Below are 20,444 nucleotides of genomic sequence, written 5' to 3'. Positions count from 1 at the left end.
GAACTGAACCCAGCCAGAGTCAGTACCTTCAGGGGAGGGGAACCAGTGAGTGTAGAACTGAACCCAGCCAGAGTCAGTACCTTCAGGTGTGGGGAACCAGTGAGTGTAGAACTGAACCCAGCCAGAGTCAGTACCTTCAGGGGAGGGGAACCAGTGAGTGTAGAACTGAACCCAGCCAGAGTCAGTACCTTCAGGGGAGGGGAACCAGTGAGTGTAGAACTGAACCCAGACAGAGTCAGTACCTTCAGGGGAGGGGAACTAGTGAGTGTAGAACTGAACCCAGCCAGAGTCAGCACCTTCAGGGGAGGGGAACTAGTGAGTGTAGAACTGAACCCAGCCAGAGTCAGTACCTTCAGGGGAGGGGAACCAGTGAGTGTAGAACTGAACCCAGCCAGAGTCAGTACCTTCAGGGGAGGGGAACCAGTGAGTGTAGAACTGAACCCAGCCAGAGTCAGTACCTTCAGGGGAGGGGAACTAGTGAGTGTAGAACTGAACCCAGCCAGAGTCAGCACCTTCAGGTGAGGGGAACCAGTGAGTCCAGAACTGAACCCAGCCAGAGTCAGTACCTTCAGGGGAGGGGAACCAGTGACTGTAGAACTAAACCCATTCATAGTCAGTACCTTCAAGAGAGAGGAACCAGTGACAGTAGAACTAAACCCAGCCAGAGTCAGCATCTTCAGTGGTGGGGAAAGAGGGGAGGGACGGAGAGGACCCAGTGATTGCAGAAATGACCCCAGCCAGAGACCGCCCCATCAGGGGAGCAGAGGTAGGGGAACCAGTGAGTGCGGAACTGAACACAGCCAGACTCAGCATCTTCAGGGGAAGTGGGGAACATCTGAGTGTCGACCTGAACCCAGCCACAGTCAGAACATTCAGGGGAGGAGAGGGACGGGAACCAGTGAGTGTAGAACTGAACCCAACCAGAATTGGTGGTGAAAACTGGGAGTGGAGGAGAAACAGGCTAGAAATGTGTGTTGATTTGGATTTCAGTGCTGCAGGAGGGACAATGTGTGGGACAGGGATTTACAGCTTTGGAAGAAAAAGAGAGGAAAGAATGTTAAATGGAAACTAGATGTGTATATCCTGAATTTGTGTCTTGTACTGACAGTGATGAGTTTTGTTATCTCCTTTTACATCGTATTAGAAGGGGAGATTTTCAGACAGGAAACACAAACTAAACATCGCGTCAAGATCTGATGGAGTCAATCGATTCATCAGGACCTGAATATCATCGGCCTTTGAAAGTGGAAGGAGAAATGTTTGTCTGTTCTGTCTGTGCGAAAAGATTTCAAATATCAGTGTGACTGGAAAAGCACTGAGACACACATACCCGAGTGAGTGTTCCAGTGCACTGCCTGTGGAAAGAGCTTTAACCAGTTACACAGTCTGAAGAAACATCGCACCATTCACAGCGGGGAGAAACTGTAAACGTGTTGTGTGTGTGGGCGAGGCTTCAACTGATCGTCCAACCTGGAGAGTCACAAGGATACCCGCACCATGGAGAAACCGTGGAAATGTGGGGACTGTGGGAAGGGATTCAGATCACCATCTCTCCTGGAAATTCATCAACACAGTCACACTGGGGAGAGGCCGTTCACCTGCTCTGAGTGTGGGAAGCGATTCACTCAGTCATCCGACCTGCTGAAACACCAGCGAGTTCACACTGGGGAGAGGCCGTTCACCTGCTCGGAGTGTGGGAAGGGATTCACTTGTTCATCCAACCTGCTGAAACACCAGCGAGTTCACACTGGGGAGAGGCCGTTCACCTGCTATGAGTGTGGGAAGGGATTCACTTGTTCATCCAACCAGCTGACACACCAGCGAGTTCACACTGGGGAGAGGCCGTTCACCTGCTCTGAGTGTGGGAAGGGATTCACTCGGCCATCCATCCTGCAGTCACACCAGCGAGTACACACTGAGGAGAGGCCGTTCACCTGCTCGGAGTGTGGGAAGGGATTCAATTGTTCATCCAACCTGCTGGCACACCAGCAAGTTCACACTGGGGAGAGGCCGTTCACCTGCTATGAGTGTGGTAAAGGATTCACTTGTTCATCCAACCTGCTGACACACCAGCGAGTTCACACTGGGGAGAGGCCATTCACCTGCTCGGAGTGTGGGAAGGGATTCACTCAGTCATCCGACCTGCTGAGACACCAGCGAGTACACACTGGGGAGAGGCCGTTCACCTGCTCGGAGTGTGGGAAGGGATTCACTCAGTCATCCGACCTGTTGAGACACCAGCGAGTACACACTGGGGAGAGGCCGTTCACCTGCTCGGAGTGCGGGAAGGGATTCACTCAGGCATCCCACCTGCTGAAACACCAGCGAGTTCACAAGTGATTGCAGGAGTTGGATTCTACTGTTATTGAGGCTGTTAATCACATCCCGACTGAACCATGTTCATTCTGACAGTTGGGGTTTGTTTCTGTTGATGTTAATAACCCGATAACTGGGCTGGATTTTAATATTCTGGATATATTGCTGATTGTGTTCTCAGGGATGCAGTGTCCATTTAAGAAACACTGTGGGTTATCTTTCCCCTTAATTCAGCAATTCTCAACAGAAATTTACTTTGCAATAAAGTTATGAACTTTTACTTTAATCCTAAATTGATCTTTGGTACAAAATCTACAATAGTGTGTGAAAGTTTCCACTGAATAAAATCTCCAATTGGAAAGAGCTTGCTGACAATTCTTAATGCCTTGCTCATTACACACAGTGGCCCCTCCATATCCACCAGAAAGAAGGGGAATGAGAATTGGTGGGGAATCAGTGTACCCAAATGTTGTTGTTCCCATCTGGGTGGATCAATCCTCTCGGCACGAGAATGGAGACAAGTCCAGACCAAAACTGTGCGCAGTAGCCCAGGTGTGGTCTTACAGTTGTAGCAGGACTTCCCTACTTTTAGACTCCATCCCCTTTGCAATAAAGGCCAGCATTCAGTTTGCCTTCCTGATTATTGCTGTACCTGCATGCAAACATTTTGAGTTTCATGTACAAGAATCCCCAGATCTCTCTGTATAACAGCATTTTATAATCGTCCACATCTAAATAATAATTTGCTTTTTTTTCCTACCAAAGGAAATCACCTGATATTTTACCACATTATAGTCCATCTGCCAGATTTTTGCCCACTCATTGAACCTATCTATATCCCTTTGTAGATTCTTTGCGTCCTCCTCACAACTTGCTTTTCCACCTATCTTTGTACCATCGGCAAATTTGGTTATGTTACACTCGGCCCCTTCATCCAAGTCATTAATATAAATTGTAATTAGTTGAGGCCCCAGTACTTATCACTGCGGCGCCCCACTAGTTACTGTTTGCCAACCTGAAAATGACCCATTTATCCGGACTCTCTGTTTTCTGTTAGTTCAGCAATCCTCTCTTCATGCTGATATATTACACCCAACCCCATGAGCTCTTAGCATGTGCAGTAATATTTTGTGTGGCACCTTATTGAATGCTTTCTGGAAATCAAAATATACAACATCAAATGATTCTCCCTTATCCACTCTGCTCGTTACATCCTTAAACAACTACAGCAAATTTGTCAAACATGATTTCCCTTTCATAAAACCATGCTAACTCTGCCTAACTGCAGTATGGTTTTCTAAATGTCCTGCTAGTACTTCCTTAATGATGAACTCGAGTATTTTCCCACTGACAGATGGTAAGCTAACTGATGTATAGTTTCCTGCTCTCTGTCTCCCTCCTTACTTGAATAGGCATGTTACATTTGCAGTTTTCCAGTCCACTGGGACCTCTTCAGAATTCAGGGAATTTTGGTGGATTACAACTAATGCATGCACTATCTCTGCAACTAATTATTTTAAGACCTGAGGATGCATGCCATCAGGTCCAGAGGACTTGTCCACCTTTAGTCACATTAGTTTGATTAGCACTTTATCTGCAGTGATAGTGATTGTTTTAAGTCATCCCCCCCAACTCCCCCTCCGCAATAGCTCCTTGGTTAGCAACTGTTGGTATGTTTTTAGTGTCCTCTACCGTGAAGCCTAATACAAAATATTCGTTCAAAATCTCTGCCATTTCCGTGTTTCCCATTAGTAATTCTCCAATGTCATCCTCTAAGCGAGCAATGTTTACTTTAGATACTCGTTTCCTTTTTATGTCCCTGTAGAAGCTCTTACTGTCTGTTTTTATATTTCTTGCTAGTTTGCTCTCATCTGCTATCTTCTCTGTCTTTTTCATTTTTTAGTCGTCCTTTGCAGGTTTCTAAAAATTCCCAATCCTCTGGCCTTCCACTGTCCTTCACAACATTATCTGCCATTTTTTCCAATTTGATACCATCCTTTACTTCCATGACGACACTTGTTGCACACGTGATTGACCAGGACACGAGAAGTGTGGTTGCTCCACAACGACATGGTTTCATCTGTTTCAACAGAAACAACTACACTGTGTTACTTCCAGAAATAATCCCCACTGTCTGGCCTGAATGAATCCATGTCACTACCAAATGCTGCAATGTTTCCTCCACCCCACAGAGTTCCATCTGTTTAAAGCCACGACAAAAATGTCCCATTTCCTCCTGGAGTTTGAGGGACATCAGCTTTAACAATGGGGCAGAGTTTCAGCCAATGAGCGAGATCCAGACCCAGCCCCGCCCACTGGGGGCTGCAAGCCCCACCTCTCGTACACTGTGATTGGTTGGAGGATCAACCGCCTGCCTGGTCCTCCAGCCCCGCCCCCACTCTCCCTATTGGTCGGGAGCTGCCGTCAATCAGCCAGGCAGTGTGAGCTGAGCATGCACAGTGGGTGAGTCAGCAGGTGAGAGATGGGCGTTGGGAGGGAGCGGGTTAATAAAGAACGCGCTTATTTGTACTTCCAAAATGGCCACCACGCCGCACCATTTGTCTATGATTGGTCCCTTGGAGGATAAGCCACACCCTGAGATTTCACTGGAATGTGTAACTGGAACCGCCCATCCCAAGGTCTCACTGACTTTGCAAATTGTAACTTGATCCACTTTGACTTCCTGAAGCGACAGAGGACAGAGCTCCCCATAAGATAGCAAGGGCCAGCCAAAGTACCTTGCCCCCATCCCAATGCATGCCTCCCCCAGCTGAAGTGCATTACCCCAGTCCCAGTGCATGCCTCCCTTGGTCAAAGTGCATTACCCTAGTTCCAGTACATGCCTCCCCCAGTCAAAGTGCTTTACCCCAGTCCCAAGATATGCCTCCCCCAGCGGAATGCCTTACCCAGTCCCAGTGCATGCCTCACCCAGCAGAAGTGCCTGACACTAGTCCCATTGCATTTCTCCTCCCGCCAAAGTGTCTTACCACCGTCCAAGTATATGCCTCCCACAGCCAAAGTGCCTTACCCCATTCCCAGTGCAGGCCTCCGCCAGCTGAAGTGCCTGACCCCAGTCCCAGTGCAGGCCTCCCTCAGCCGAAGTGCCTTACCCCAGTCAGAGTGCATGCCTCCCCCAGCTGAAGTATCTTACCCCAGTCACAACATATGCCTCCCCCAGCCGAAGTGCCTTATCCCAGTCGCAGTGCATGCCTCCCCAGCCAAAGTGCCTTACCCCAGTCAGAGTGCATGCCTCCCCCAGCTGAAGTGTCTTACTCCAGTCACAACATATGCCTCCCCCAGCCGAAGTGCCTTATCCCAGTCACAGTGCATGCCTCCCCCAGCCGAAGTGCCTTATCCCAGTCACAGTGCAACCCTCCCCCAGCTGTAGTGCCTTACCCCAGTCCCAGTGTATGCTTCCTCCAGCTGAAGTGCCTTCCCCAGTCCAAGTGCACCTGCCACCAGCCGACGTGCCTTACCCAAGTCCCAGTGCAGGCCTCCCACAGCCGAAGTGCCCTACCCTAGTCCCATTGCATTTCTCTCCCCGCCGAAGTGTCTTAGCACTGTCCCAGTATATGCCTCCCCCAGGAAAAGTGCCTTACCCCAGTCCCAGTGCAGGCATCCCCCACTCGAAGTGCCTTACCCCAGTCCCAGTCCATGACTCCCCCAGCCGAAGTGCCTTGCCCCAGTCCCAGTGTAGGCCTCTCCCAGCCGAAGTGCCTTGCCCCAGTCCCAGTGCAGGCCTCTCCCACTCGAAGTGCCTTTCCCCAGTTAGAGTGCATGCCTCCCCCAGCCAAAGTGGCTGAATCCAGTCGCATTGCATTTCTCCCTCATCCGAATTGTCTTACTACAGTCCCAGTATATGCTCCCACTGCCGAAGTGCCTTACCCCAGTCCCAGTATAAACATCCCCCAGCCGAAGTGCCTTACCCCAGTCCCAGTGCATGCCTCCCCCAGCCGAAGTGCCTTACCCTAATCCCAGTATATGCCTTCCCCAGCCAAAGTGCCTAACCCTAGTCCCAGTGCATGCCTCCCCCAGCCAAAGTGCCTTATCCCAGTCCCAGTGTTAGCATCCCCCAGCCGAAGTGCCTTACCCCAGTCCAAGTATATGCCTCCCCCAGCCGAAGTGCCTTACTGCAGTCCCAGTGCATGCCTCCCCCAGCCGAAGTGCCTTACCCCAGTCCAAGTATATGCCTCCCCCAGCCGAAGTGCCTTACCCCAGTCCAAGTATATGCCTCCCCCAGCCGAAGTGCCTTAACACAGTCCAAGTGAATGCCTCCCCCAGCTGACATACCTTACCCCAGTCCCAGTTTATCCCTTCCTCAGTTGAAGTGCCTTACCCCAGTCCCAGTGCATGCCTCCACCAGTTGAAGTGCCTTAGCCCAGTCCCAGTGTTAGCATCCCCCAGTTGAAGTGCCTTACCACAGTCCCAGTGTATCCCTCCACCAGTTGAAGTGCATTACTGTAGTCCCAGTGCATGTTTCTCCGAGCCGAAGTGCTTTACCCAAGTCACAATATATGCCCCCCCAGCCGAAGTAGCATTTCTCAGTGCAAATGCATGCCTCCGTCAGCCAAAGTACCCTCCCCAGTCCCAGTATATGCGTCCCCCAGCCAAAGTGCTTACCCCATCTCACTGTATCCATCCCCAGATGAAGTGCCTTACCCCAGTCCCAGTGCATGCCTCTCCCAGTTGAAATGCCTAACCGCAGTCCCAGTGTATGCCTCCACCAGTTGAAGTCCCTTACTCCACACCGAGTGCACACCTCTGCCAGCCGAAGTCCCTTACACCCGTGCCAGTGCATGCCTCTCCCAGCCAAAATGCCTTGTCCCAGTCCCAGTATATGCCTCCACCAACCAAAGTGCCTTAAACCAGTCGCAGTTTATGCCTATCCCAGCCAAAGTGCCTTACCCAGTCCAAGTGCACACCTCCCCCAACAAAAGTGCCTTACCCCAGTCCCAGTGCATGCCTCCCCCAGCCGAAGTGCCTTGCCACAGTATGAGTGCAAGCCACCTCCAGCCAATGTATTTTACCCCAGTCGCAGTGCATGCCTTGCCCAGCCGAAATGCCTTACCCACATCCCAGTGCATGCCTCCCCCAACCGAATTACCCTACCCCTGCCCCAGTATATTCTCCACCAGCCGAAGTGCCTTACCCTAGTCCCAGTGCATGCCAACCCCAACCGTAGTGCCTTACCCCAATCCCAGTGTATCCCTCCCCCAGTTGAAGTGCCCTTAGCCCAGTCCCAGTTTATGCCTCCCCCATTTGAAGTGTCTTATTCCAGACCCAGTGTAGCCCTCCCTCAGTTGAAGTGCCTTTCCTCCAGTCCCAGGGAATCCCTCCCCCAGTTGAAGTGCCTTACCCCGGTCCAGTGTATCCCTGCCCCAGTTGAAGTGCCTTACCCCAGTCCCAGTATATGCGTCCCCCAGCCATAGTGCCTTACCCCAGTCCCAGGGTATCCCTCCCCAGCTGAAGTGCCTGAGCCCAGTCCCGGTGTAAGCCTCCCGCAGTTGAAGTGCCTTATTCAGGAGCCACTGTATCCCTCACACAGTTGAAGTGCCTTTCCTTCAGTCCCTGGGCATCCCTCCCCCAGTTGAACTGCCTTACCCCAGATCCAGTGTATCCCTCCACCAGTTGAAGTGTCTAACTCCAGTCCCAGTGTTAGCATCCCCCAGTTGAAGTGCCTTACCCCAGTGCCAGTGTATCCCTCCCTCAGTTGAAGTGCCTTACCCCGGTCCAGTGTATCCCTGCCCCAGTTGAAGTGCCTTACCCCAGTCCCAGTATATGCGTCCCCCATCCGTAGTGCCTTACCCCAGTCCCAGGGTATCCCTCCCCAGCTGAAGTGCCTTAGCCCAGTCCCGGTGTAAGCCTCCCACAGTTGAAGTGCCTTATTCCAGACCCAGTATATCCCTCCCACAGTTGAAGTGCCTTTCCTCCAGTCACAGTGTATCGCTCCCCAGCCGAAGTTTCTTACCCCAGTCCCAGTATATGCCTCCCCCAGTTGAAGTGTCTTACTCCAGTCCAAGTGTTAGCATCCCCCAGTTGAAGTGCCTTATCCCAGTGCCAGTTTATCCCTTCCTCAGTTGAAGTGCCTTACCCCGGTCCAGTGTATCCCTGCCCCAGTTGAAGTGCCTTACCCCGGTCCAGTGTATGCCTGCCCCAGTTGAAGTGCCTTACCCCAGTCCCAGTATATGCGTCCTTCAGCCGTAGAGCCTTACCCCAGTCCCAGGATATCCCTCCCCAGCTGAAGTGCCTTAACCCAGTCCCGGTGTAAGCCTCCCGCAGTTGAAGTGCCTTATTCCAGAGCCGGTGTATCCCACCCACAGTTGAAGTGCCTTTCCTCTAGTCACAGTGTATCGCTCCCCAGCCAAAGTTTCTTACTCCAGTCCCAGTGTATGCCTCTTCCAGTTGAAGTGCCTTACCCCAGTGGCAGTTTAGCCCTCCCCCAGTTGAAGTGCCTTACCCCAGTCCCAGTATATGCCTTCCCCAGCCGTAGTGCCTTCCCCCAGTTCCAGTGCATGCTTCCCCCAGTTGAAGTGCATTGTTCCAGTCCCAGTGTATCCCTCCCACAGTTGAAGTGCGTTACCACCGTCCTACTGCAACCCTTCATCAGATGAAGTGCCTTACCACAGTCCCAGTGCATGCCTCTCCCAGTTGAAATGCCTAACCGCAGTCCCAGTGTTTGCCTCCACCAGTAGAAGAGCCTTACTCCAGTTCGAGTGCACACCTCTGCCAGCCGAAATCTCTTACACCCGTGCCAGTGCATGCCTCTCCCAGCCAAAGTACCTTGTCCCAGTCCCAGTATATGCCTCCACCAACCAAAGTGCCTTAAACCAGTCACGGTTTATGCCTCCCCCAACTGGGGTAAGGCACTTCATCTGGTGAAGCGTTACATTAGGACTGGGGTAACACACTTCAACTGTGGGAGGGATACACTGGGACTGGAACAATGCACTTCAACTGGGGGAAGCATATACTGGGACTGGGGAAAGGCACTCCCAGTTGAAGTGCCTTACCCCAGTGCCAGTTTATCCCTCCTCCAGTTGAAGTGCCTTACCCCAGTCTCAGTATATGCCTCCCCCAGCCGTAGTGCCTTACCCCAGTCCCAGTGCATGCCTCCTCAGCCAAAGTGCCCGACCCCAATCCCAGTCTATGTCTCCCCCAACTGTCGTGCCTTACCTCAGTCCCAGTGTATCCCTCCCCCAGTTGAAGTGCCTTCCCCCAGTCCCAGTGCATGCCTCCCCCAGTTGAAGTGCATTGTTCAAGTCCCAGTGTATCCCTCACACAGTTGAAGTGCGTTACCCCAGCCCCACTGTATCCCTCCCCAGATGAAGTGCATTACCCCAGTCCCAGTGCATGCCTCTCCCAGTTGAAATGCCTAACTGCAGTCCCAGTGCATGCCTCCACCAGTTGAAGTGTCTTACTCCTGTCCGAGTGCACACCTCTGCCAGCCGAAGTCCCTTACACCCGTGCCAGTGCATGCCTCTCCCAGCCAAAATGCCTTGACCCAGTCTCAGTATATGCCTCCACCAACCAAAGTGCCTTAAACCAGTCGCAGTTGATGCCTATCCCAGCCAAAGTGCCTTACCCCAGTCCCAGTGCATACGTCCCCCAACCGAAGTGCCTTACCCCAGTCGCAGTGCACACCTCCACCAGCCGAAGTGCCTTGCCACATTGTGAGTGCATGCCACCCCCAGCCAAAGTATTTTCCCAGTCCCAGTATATGCCTCCACCAACCAAAGTGCCTTCAACCAGTCGCAGTTCATGCCTATCCCAGGCGAAGTGCCTTACCCCAGTCCCAGTGCACACCTCCCCCAGGTGAAGTGCCTTTCCACACTGTGAACGCAAGCCACCCCCAGCCAAAGTATTTTACCCCAGTCGCAGTGCATGCCTTGCCCAGCCGAAGTGCCTTACCCCAATCCCAGTGTATCTCTCCCCCAGTTGAAGTGCCTTAGCCCAGTCCCAGTTTAGGCCTCCCCCATTTGAAGTGTCTTATTCCAGAACCAGTGTAGCCCTCCCACAGTTGAAGTGCCTTTCCTCCAGTCCCAGGGTATCCCTCCCACATTTGAAGTGCCTTACCCGAATCCAAGTGTATTCCTCCCCAGATGAAGTGCCTTCCCCCAGTCCCAGTGCATGCCTCTCCCAGTTGAAATGCCTAACCGCAGTCCCGGTGCATGCCTCCACTAGTTGAAGTGCCTTACTCCAGTCCGAGTGCACACCTCTGCCAGCCGAAGTCCCTTACACCCGTGCCAGTGCATGCCTCTCCCAGCCAAAGTGCCTTACCCCAGTCCCAGTGCACACCTCCCCCACAACCGAAGTGCCTTACCCCATCCCAGTGCATGCCTCCCCCAGCCAAAGTATTTTACCCCAGTCGCAGTGCAAGCCTTGCCCAGCCGAAATGCCTTACCCCCATCCCAGTGCATGCCACCCCCAGCCGAAGTACCCTACCTCAGTCCCAGTATATTCTCCACCAGCTGAAGTGCCTTACCCTAGTCCCAGTGCATGCCTCCCCCAACCAAAGTGCCTTACCCCAATCCCAGTGCACACCTCCCCCACAACCGAAGTGCCTTACACCATCCCAGTGCATGCCTCCCCCAGTTGAAGTGCCCTCAGCCCAGTCTCAGTTTATGCATCCCCCATTTGAAGTGTCTTATTCCAGACCCAGTGTAGCCCTCTCACAGTTGAAGTGCCTTGTCTCCAGTCCCAGGGAATCCCTCCCCCAGTTGAAGTGCCTTACCCCAGTCCCAGTGTATCCCTCCCTCAGTTGAAGTGCCTTACCCCGGTCCAGTGTATCCATGCCCCAGTTGAAGTGCCTTACCCCAGTGCCAGTGTATCCCTCCCTCAGTTGAAGTGCGTTACCCCAGTCCAGTGTATCCCTGTCCCAGTTGAAGTGCATTACCCCAGTCCCAGTACATGCGTCCCCCAGCCATAGTGCCTTACTCCAGTCCCAGGGTATCCCTCCCCAGCTGAAGTGCCTTAGCCCAGTCCCGGTGTCAGCCTCCCGCTGTTGAAGTGCCTTACTCCAGACCCAGTGTATCGCTCCCACAGTTGAAGTGCCTTTCCTCCAGTCACAGTGTATCGCTCCCCAGCCGTAGTGCCTTACCCCAGTCCCAGTGCATGCCTCCTCAGCCAAACTGCCCTACCCCAATCTCAGTATATGCCTCCCCCAGCTGTAGTGCCTTACCTCAGTCCCAGTGTAACCCTCCCTCTGTTGAAGTGCCTTACCCCAGTCCCAGTGTATGCCTCCCCCAGTTGAAGTACCTTGTTCCTGTCCCAATGTATCCCTCCCACATTTGAAGTGCCTTACCCCAGTCCCAGTGTATCCCTCCCCAGCCGAAGTACCATACCCCAATCCAAGTGTATCCCTCCCCCAGTTGAAGTATTTCCCCCAGTCCCAGTGCATGCCTCCCCCAGTTGAAGTGCATTGTTCCAGTCCCAGTGTGTCCCTCCCACAGTTGAAGTGCATTACCCCAGTTCCACTGTATCCCTCCCCAGATGAAGTGCCTTACCCCAGTCCCAGTGCATGCCTCTCCCAGTTGAAATGCCTAAACGGAGTCCCAGTGCATGCCTCCACCAGTTGAAGTGCCTTAATCCAGTCCGAGTGCACACCTCTGCAGGCGAAGTCCCTTACACCCATGCCAGTACATGCCTCTCCCAGCCAAAATGCCTTGTCCCAGTCCCAGTATATGCCTCCACCAACCAAAGTGGCTTAAACCAGTCGCAGTTTATGCCTATCCCAGCCGAAGTATTTTACCCCAGTCCCAGTGCATGCCTCCCCCAGCCGAAATGCCCTACCCCAGTCCCAGTATATTCTCCCCCAGCCGAAGTGCCTTACCCCAGTCCCAGTGCACACCTCCCCCAGCTGAAGTGCCTTGCCACACTGTGAGTGCATGCCGCCCCAAGCCAAAGTATTTTACCCCAGTCGCAGTGCATGCCTTGCTCAGCCGAAATGCCTTGCCCCCATCCCAGTGCATGCCTCCCCCAGTTGAAGTGCCACTAGCCCAGTCCCAGTTTATGCCTCCCCCATTTGAAATGTCTTATTCCAGTCCCAGTGTAGCCCTCCCACAGTTGAAGTTCCTTTCCTCCACTCCCAGGGAATCCCTCCCCCAGTTGAAGTGCCTTACCCCAGTCACAGTGTATCCCTCCACCTGTTGAAGTGTCTTACTCCAGTCCCAGTGTTAGCATCCCCCAGTTGAAGTGCCTTACCCCAGTCCCAGGGTATCCCTCCCCAGCTGAAGTGCCTCAGTCCAGTCCCGGTGTAAGCCTCCCGCAGTTGAAGTGCCTTATTCCAGAGCCAGTGTATCCCTCCCACAGATGAAGTGCCTTTCCTCTAGTCACAGTGTATCGCTCCGCAGCCGAAGTTTCTTACTCCAGTCCCAGTGTATGTCTCTCCCAGCCGTAGTGCCTTACCCCAGTCCCAGTGCGTGCCTCCTCAGCCAAAGTGCCCAAGCCCAATCCCCGTATATGCCTCCCCCAGCTGTAGTGCCTTACTTCAGTCCAAGTTTAACCCTCCCTCTGTTGAAGTACCTTGTTCCTGTCCCAATGTATCCCTCCCACATTTGAAGTGCCTTACCCCAGTCACAGTGTATCCCTCCCCAGCGGAAGTGCCTTACCCCAATCGAAGTGTATCCCTCCCCCAGTTGAAGTGCCTTCCCCCAGTCCCAGTGTATGCCTCCCCCAGTTGAAGTGCATTGTTCCAGTCCCAGTGTATCCCTCCCACAGTTGAAGTGCGTTACCCCAGTTCCAGTGCATGCCTCTCCCAGTTGAAGTGCCTTACTCCAGTCTGAGTGCACACCTCTGCCAGCCGAAGTCCCTTACACCCGTGCCAGTGCATGCCTCTCCCAGCCAAAATGCCTTGTCCCAGTCCCAGTGTATGCCTCCACCAACCAAAGTGCCTTAAACCAGTCGCAGTTCATGCCTATCCCAGCCAAAGTGCCTCCCCCAGCCGAAGTATTTTACCGCAGTCGCAGTGCATGCCTCCACCAGCCAAAGTATTTTACCCCAGTCGCAGTGCATGCCTTGCCCAGCCGAAATGCCTTACTCCCATCACAGTGCATGCCTCCCCCAGCCGAAGTACCCTACCCCAGTCCCAGTATATTCTCCACCAGACGAAGTGCCTTACTCTAGTCCCAGTGCATGCCTCCCCCAACCGTAGTGCCTTACCCCAATCCCAGTGTATCTCTCCCCCAGTTGAAGTGCCTTAGCCCAGTCTATGCCTCCCCCATTTGAAGTGTCTCATTCCAGACCCAGTGTATCCCTCCCACATTTGAAGTGCCTTACCCCAATCCCAGTGTATCCCTCCCCAGCCGAAGTGCCTTTCCCCAATCCAAGTGTATCCCTCCCCCAGTTGAAGTGCCTTCCCCCAGTCCCAGTGCATGCCTCCCCCAGTTGAAGTGCATTGTTCAAGTCCCAGTGTATTCCTCACACAGTTGAAGTGCGTTACCCCAGTCCCACTGTATCCCTCCCCAGATGAAGTGCCTTACCCCAGTCCCAGTGCATGCCTCTCCCAGTTGAAATGCCTAACCGCAGTCCCAGTGCATGCCTCCACTAGTTGAAGTGCCTTACTCCAGTCCGAGTGCACACCTCTGCCAGCCGAAGTCCCTTACACCCGTGCCAGTGCATGCCTGTCCCAGCCAAAATGTCTTGTCCCAGTCCCAGTATATGCCTCCACCAACCAAAGTGCCTTAAACCAGTCGCAGTTTATGCCTATCCCAGCCAAAGTGCCTTACCCCAGTCCCAGTGCACACCTCCCCCAGCTGAAGTGCCTTACCCCAGTCCCAGTGCATGCCACCCCCAGCCGAAGTGCCTTACCCCATCCCAGTGCATGCCTCCCCCAGCCGAATTACCCTACCCCAATCCCAGTATATTCTCCACCAGCCGAAGTGCCTTAGCCTAGTCCCAGTGCATGCCTCCCCCAACCATAATGCCTTACCCCAATGCCAGTGTATCGCTCCTCCAGTTGAAGTGCCTTAGCCCAGTCCCAGGGTATCCCTCCCCAGCTGAAGTGCCTTAGCCCAGTCCCAGTATATTCTCCACCAGCCGAAGTGCCTTACCCTAGTCCCAGTGCATGCCTCCCCCAACCGTCGTGCCTTACCCCAATCCCAGTGTATCCCTCCCCCAGTTGAAGTGCCCTTAGCCCAGTCCCAGTTTATGCCTCCGCATTTGAAGTGTCTTATCCCAGACCCAGTGTAGCCCTCCTACAGTTGAAGTGCCTTTCCTCCAGTCCCAGGTAATCCCATCCCCAGTTGAAGTGCCTTACCCCAGTCCCAGTGTATCCCTCCACCAGTTTAAGTGTCTTACTCCAGTCCCAGTGTTAGCATCCCCCAGTTGAAGTGCCTTACCCCAGTGCCAGTGTATCCCTCCATCAGTTGAAGTGCCTTACGCCGGTCCAGTATATGCCGCCCCCAGCCGTAGTGCCTTACCCCAGTCCCAGTGCATGCCTCCTCAGCCAAAGTGCCCTACCCCAATCCCAGTATATGCCTCCCCCAGCTGTAGTGTCTTACCTCAGTCCCAGTGTAACCCTCCCTCTGTTGAAGTGCCTTACCCCAGTCCCAGTGTATGCCTCCCCCAGCTGAAATACCTTGTTCCTGTCCCAATGTATCCCTCCCACATTTGAAGTGCCTTACCCCAGTCCCAGTGTATCCCTCCCCAGCCGGAGTGCCTTACCCCAGTCCAAGTATATCCCTCCCCCAGTTGAAGTGCCTTCCCCCAGTCCCAGTGCATGCCTCCTCCAGTTGAAGTGCATTGTTCCAGTTGCAGTGTATCCCTGCCACAGTTGAAGTGCGTTACCGCAGTCCCAGTGTATCCCTCCACGGCCAAAGTGTCTTACCCCACTCCCAGTGTATGCCTCCCCCAGTTGAAGTGCCTTACCCCAGTCCCAGTGTATGCCTTCCCCAGGTCAAGTGCCTTACCTCAGTTTAAGTGTATCGCTCCCCAGCCGAAGTGCCTTACTCCAGTGCCAGTGTATCCCACCCCCAGTTGAAGTGCCTTACCCCAGTCCCAGTGTTTGCCTCCCCCGGTTGAAGTGCCTTACCCCAGTGCCAGTGTATCACTCCCCCAGTTGGAGTGCCTTAACCCAGTCCCAGTGCATGCCTGCCCTAGTTGAAGTGCCTTACCCCAGTCCCAGTGTCTGCCTTCCCCAGCTGAAGTGCCTTACCCCAGTCCCAATGTATCCCTCCCCCAGCCGATGTGCCTTACCCCAGTCCCAATGTATCCCTCCCCCAGCCGAAGTGACTTCCCCAAGTCCGATATCTCTGCACCAGCTGCATGGAATGATTCGGGCCAGGCGGGGGCGGGGCTTGCTGCTTGTCAATCACAAAGTGCAGAACCAATAGTTTCCTGGGTTAATAAACCCGGGGAGTGAGAGGGGTCACACAGCCCGAGTGTGGGCCCAGGCCCGAGAGACAACACTCCGCACCATCCGCTTCACACACACCCGGGCTCGTCCCCAGTCCCCGAATCACAGCCTGCAGACCCCGTGTTTACCCACCGGTTACAGACACGGTCAATGAGCGTCCGGGGGAGTGGGCTCAGCGGCCATCATCTTGGTCAGGGTGGAGGGAGCGGGCTCAGCGGCCGCCATCTTGGTCAGGGTGTGGGGAGCGGGCTGAGCGGCCGCCATACTGGTCTGGGTGGAGGGAGCGGGCTCAGCGGCCGCCATACTGGTCTGGGCGGGTCTCGCGGCGCATGCGTGGCTTTTTCAGCAGGGACAATGGGTTGGCGTGGCTTCAGGTTGTCTGTCAGTTTGATTGGACCACATGTTTGTGACCAGGTCAGTGGCCCCTGAAAAGGAGTCTTCTTGTGCTGATTGTTGCCTGGTGACTCTGGGCCAGCCCGACTCACCTTATTGGGCCAGTCTGGGCTCACCCCATTGGGCCAGCCTGGGCTCACCTTATTGGGCCAGCCTGGGCTCACCCTATTGGGCCAGGATCTTACTATTGGACCAGCATGGGCTCATCCAATTGGGCAAGCATGGGCTGACCCTATTGGGCCAGCACGGCCTCACCCTATTGGGCCACTCAATTGCACTATTTTGGGCCAGCCCAGGCTCAGCCTACTGGCCAGCCCGGGCTCACCTTATTGGGGCAGCATAGGCTCACCCTATTGGACCAGCACAAAAGATGCAGTGTCCAGCAGAGAGAATCAGCAGCTCATTGATTTTATTCTTACTCTGCGCACAGCGGGTGCAGAACTGAACCCAACCTTGTAAACTGGAAATGCATCATCACAGTCACATTGGGGAGAGGACGTTCACCTGCTCTGAGTGTGGGAAGTGATTCACTCAGTCATCCAACCTGCTGACACACAGCGAGTTCACAAGTGACTGCAGGGTTTAGATTCTGCTGTTATTGCTGGTGTTAATGGCTTCCTGACTGAATCTTGTTTCTTGTGTTGGTTGGAATTTGTTTCTGCTGATGTGAATAACCCCTATAACTGGGCTGGAGTTTAATAATTTGATATTATAAATAACAGAGTGTGTCGATATTTGATGAGTCCAAGATAAGAGGGGATTAAGTTATTTCCTGTTACCGACTGCACCATTTTGTCATTTTCTCCTTTCTAACTATACATTATTTCAGTCTCATATCTTTGGTTACTCTCAGGGACAAGTCCTAGTTCCTCTTACCTTCCAGAGTACCTCTCCTTGCCTTGGTATCAAGCAAATGTGTCAGAAACACGCCCGGGATCACTAAACACAAAACCCAGTCTCATAATCACTTTCAGATACTGGACTGAGTGTGTGCCCCTGTTGGAGCGGATTTTTGGACATATACTTGACTAGTATACGGGACCAAACATTTGTTTTTATTTTACCCTTGAATGAATTTTGTAAGGGACAATACTGATGCATCATGCTTTATATAAAAAAACACAGTTAGACTTCAAGGTATGCTGGCATTGAGTTATGGAGATAGGAAAGTGAGATAATGAACGACTGGAGAGATAAGTGGGGGTATGTTTGTCTATACCGGTGCCAAAAATCCTGCCACTTGTTTTTTTTGTTGATAAAAGGGGAACTAGTCCTCCTGGATGCATATAATTCCTGTCACAATGCGAGGCTGGTTTATATCAAGAGCTCAGCCTTGGACAGTAATTGTATGAAAAGCTTTGTAAACCTTGTAATGCGATGATTGAACTTAAGGACTAGTGCTAAAGCACGTGATGTAAAGTGACATAATTTGTAAGATAAAAAACCTCACTGGAGATTATCAAATTGAGAAGCTGGTTCAGAGACAGGGGTCGCTAACACTTCTCCCAAAGTTTTGTCTCCGATTTAATAAACCTCTCTTTATATATTATACAGTCTCGGAAATATTTTTCCACAACAAAATAGCGTCACAAACAGGATACTGTCCGATCAGAAGTGATCACTTAAGACAGTATTTGGAATCTGGTGTTAGAGACTGAGAGAGAGGTCTATGAGTACGACGGGATAGTGTATAAGATACGAGTAAGTAGATAGCAGGAGGTGGCTGACTAACCAGTTTGAGTTGTCCCTTTAGTAAATAAGGTCGGTGCAGAAGGGAGCTGATCACTAGAGACGAAACTCCGGTGGTAAGGAAACACGCTAGCTTTGTTGCAAAGACAAAGGGTCTCCACAGAGTAGTCATGGCCGTGAGTATTACAGAAACAAAGGGAAATGTCCGAGACTGGCGAATATGGAAGGTAAGGAAGGGAATGTAAAACGCGGGCTGCCCGGGTCATTAATTAATTCCTATCATTAATTGTAACTTGCGTAATTACATAATGCCATAAGAAAGCTGATAGTGACTATCTTAAGTGACATATGGATCTAAAAATAGAACTGGCCAGAGTTAAGCTTTGTTGAATCAAGAGAGACTTTTGTGAATATCTATTTTGAATGAGAATACTTGAGTGATTTTGACTGCGGAATGAATGAAAAGCCTGTTTGGGAAGGTATGGAGTGGCTGACCGTTTTAGCTCCACCCACCTTTTCCAAACAGAGTGAAAGTTTTTTTAACCCTTCGTAGTGTTGTCCTGTATATTGGAAGTTTAAGAAAGTGTGAAACTTATGTTATTACATTTTAAGTTAGAAACGCAGGTGTGGATATATTCGGATGATAAGTTATGGAGCTAGGAAATGCACAAAGGATAGGTTTGTTGAATAAAAGAGAAAAAATACATAGTCCCGGTAGTAAAAAAAAAATTTATTTGACACGCTCACTTACTTGTCGAAAGAAAACATGCAATTGGGTTGAAAGACATAAATTTAGTCGAGGAATGAGATAAAGAATGCCTTTTAAAACGCTCCCATTTTCCTTTGTGTAAAACCTTGAGACAAAAGCTTCTAGCTCACTAAAAAAAAAAAAGTTTTAAATCTAGAAATACCTTCAGGGATCAGGTCAAACTCCTGGGCGAGTGGTGAGCTATCTGTGAAGGTGTAAAAGGGACTTTTGAAAAAGGCGAAAACAGTAAGCTTTGGCAGTTTAGAAAAGACGCAACTTTGAAAATAAACAAATTGAACGATTGGAAAGAAAAAGTGTATTCGATTGTCTGATGATTTTAAATACTAAACCTAATTTGAAGAAAGGTGATCTAAAAAAAAAGACATAATGCACTAATTAGGTGCTGGAAAAAAAAAGGGGTGTTTGCGATGGATAAAGACATAACTTACTAAATACCAGTTGATATCAGCTGTGAAAAAGATATTGGTTTAATTGGGGAAAAAAAAGAATTTGAAGAGGTAAAAAACACTCTCCATTGATAATGATTTTAAATGATTAAAATTAAGTCAGTGCCGCTGGGACCCGAGACGAACAGATAAGTATTGAGAAACTACACCAGGACACTTCTGAGGAGGAAATAGATATGTGGACAAAACAGGGCGCAACGCAAGGGAAGGATAACGTTTGTAGACGAAACGACAAGGTAATGGCGCCTGAATGCATACAGAATACCTTATTGGAGTTGCATCATGGCCTGTCTCAATCAGGATGAGAGGCCATGACCGGGAGTCTTGGGAGAGATTGGTGGTGGAAAGGGATGGGGAGAGATATCACCAAACATTGCCATCAATGCATTACGTGTGCACAATATAATCCAGGCCGGCCCATTAATATTAAAATGGGACACCAGCCCCGTCCACGGGGGCCATGGGACCACGTACAAATTGATTTCACAGGTCCTTTGCCCCCATCCCATGGAAAAAAGATATTGCCTAGTGATTATAGATCAATTTACCCGGTGGGTAGAAGCTGTCCCCACACGTGATTGCACTGCCTCAACAGTGGTAAGGATATTCTGACCAAGGCACCCACTTCACCAGGAAGATTGTAAAAACAATATGCCAGCTGATGGGCATAAAACAAAAATTCCACATCCTCTACCACCCGCAGTGTTCTGGGATGGTAGAGCGCATGAACCATACACTTAAGAACGCCCTGGCAAAGGCCATGCAAACGTCAGGAAAAACATGGACGGAAGTATTACGCATTATTTTGATGAAGTTAAGAGCCACGACAAACTGGACAACCGAATTAACCCCTTATGAACTAATGACAGGAAGGGCGATGCAATTACCAGAGAACATCATAACAGGTGGGACCGATGTAGGCCCATTAAAAGACAAAATAAAACGGTATGTTTTGGAACTAAGTACTCAATTAAAAGGGATGCGTAAATTAGTTAGGGACTGTGGAAGAACTTTAGTTCACGATATAGGAAGGGGTTAAATTTCTCTCTTCCTTTTAGTAAGTTTAATTCTGTGCTGAGACTGCAGAATCCTGCAAGGCCAGAAAATACTTGATGTCTCTTCTTTGTTAGAAAAGAACAGATAACATGAAAGCTGTACATCTGGTATTTGTATATGTTAAGATACCCCCATTGCCTGGACAAACTGATTTCTCTGATAAGAGGGGCTTTTAGTGATGATCTTGCTGACCCTCGAAAAGATTGAATAATGACGTGACAAGATACTGTTGGGCTGTGTAAACTGACCTTTGTGCCCTGTTTAGAATTGGTAATGTTCCTGAATAATGTAGGTGTCAATTGTAGAGATAAAATTCCTTTTTTTCTGTATAAAGATGGAACAAGTTTCTATAGAATTTCGGAGTATTGCCTTGGTAAGGACCAAGCAGCTCTCCGAGATATCTCGCCTGTACATATTAAAGAAT

General features: G+C 51.2%; 1 pseudogene; it reads left to right on the top strand.

Annotated features, from left to right (window-relative positions):
- Positions 1 to 20,444, top strand: part of LOC139235456 (zinc finger protein 850-like) — a 131,441-nt pseudogene that overhangs the window by 33,521 nt on the left and 77,476 nt on the right.

This window comes from Pristiophorus japonicus, chromosome 23 (genome assembly GCF_044704955.1).
Source record: "Pristiophorus japonicus isolate sPriJap1 chromosome 23, sPriJap1.hap1, whole genome shotgun sequence".
In the NCBI taxonomy this organism is placed as follows: Eukaryota; Metazoa; Chordata; class Chondrichthyes; family Pristiophoridae; genus Pristiophorus; species Pristiophorus japonicus.
The sequence above is the reverse complement of the archived record's forward strand: the minus strand, read 5'-3'. Positions and strand labels throughout refer to the sequence as shown.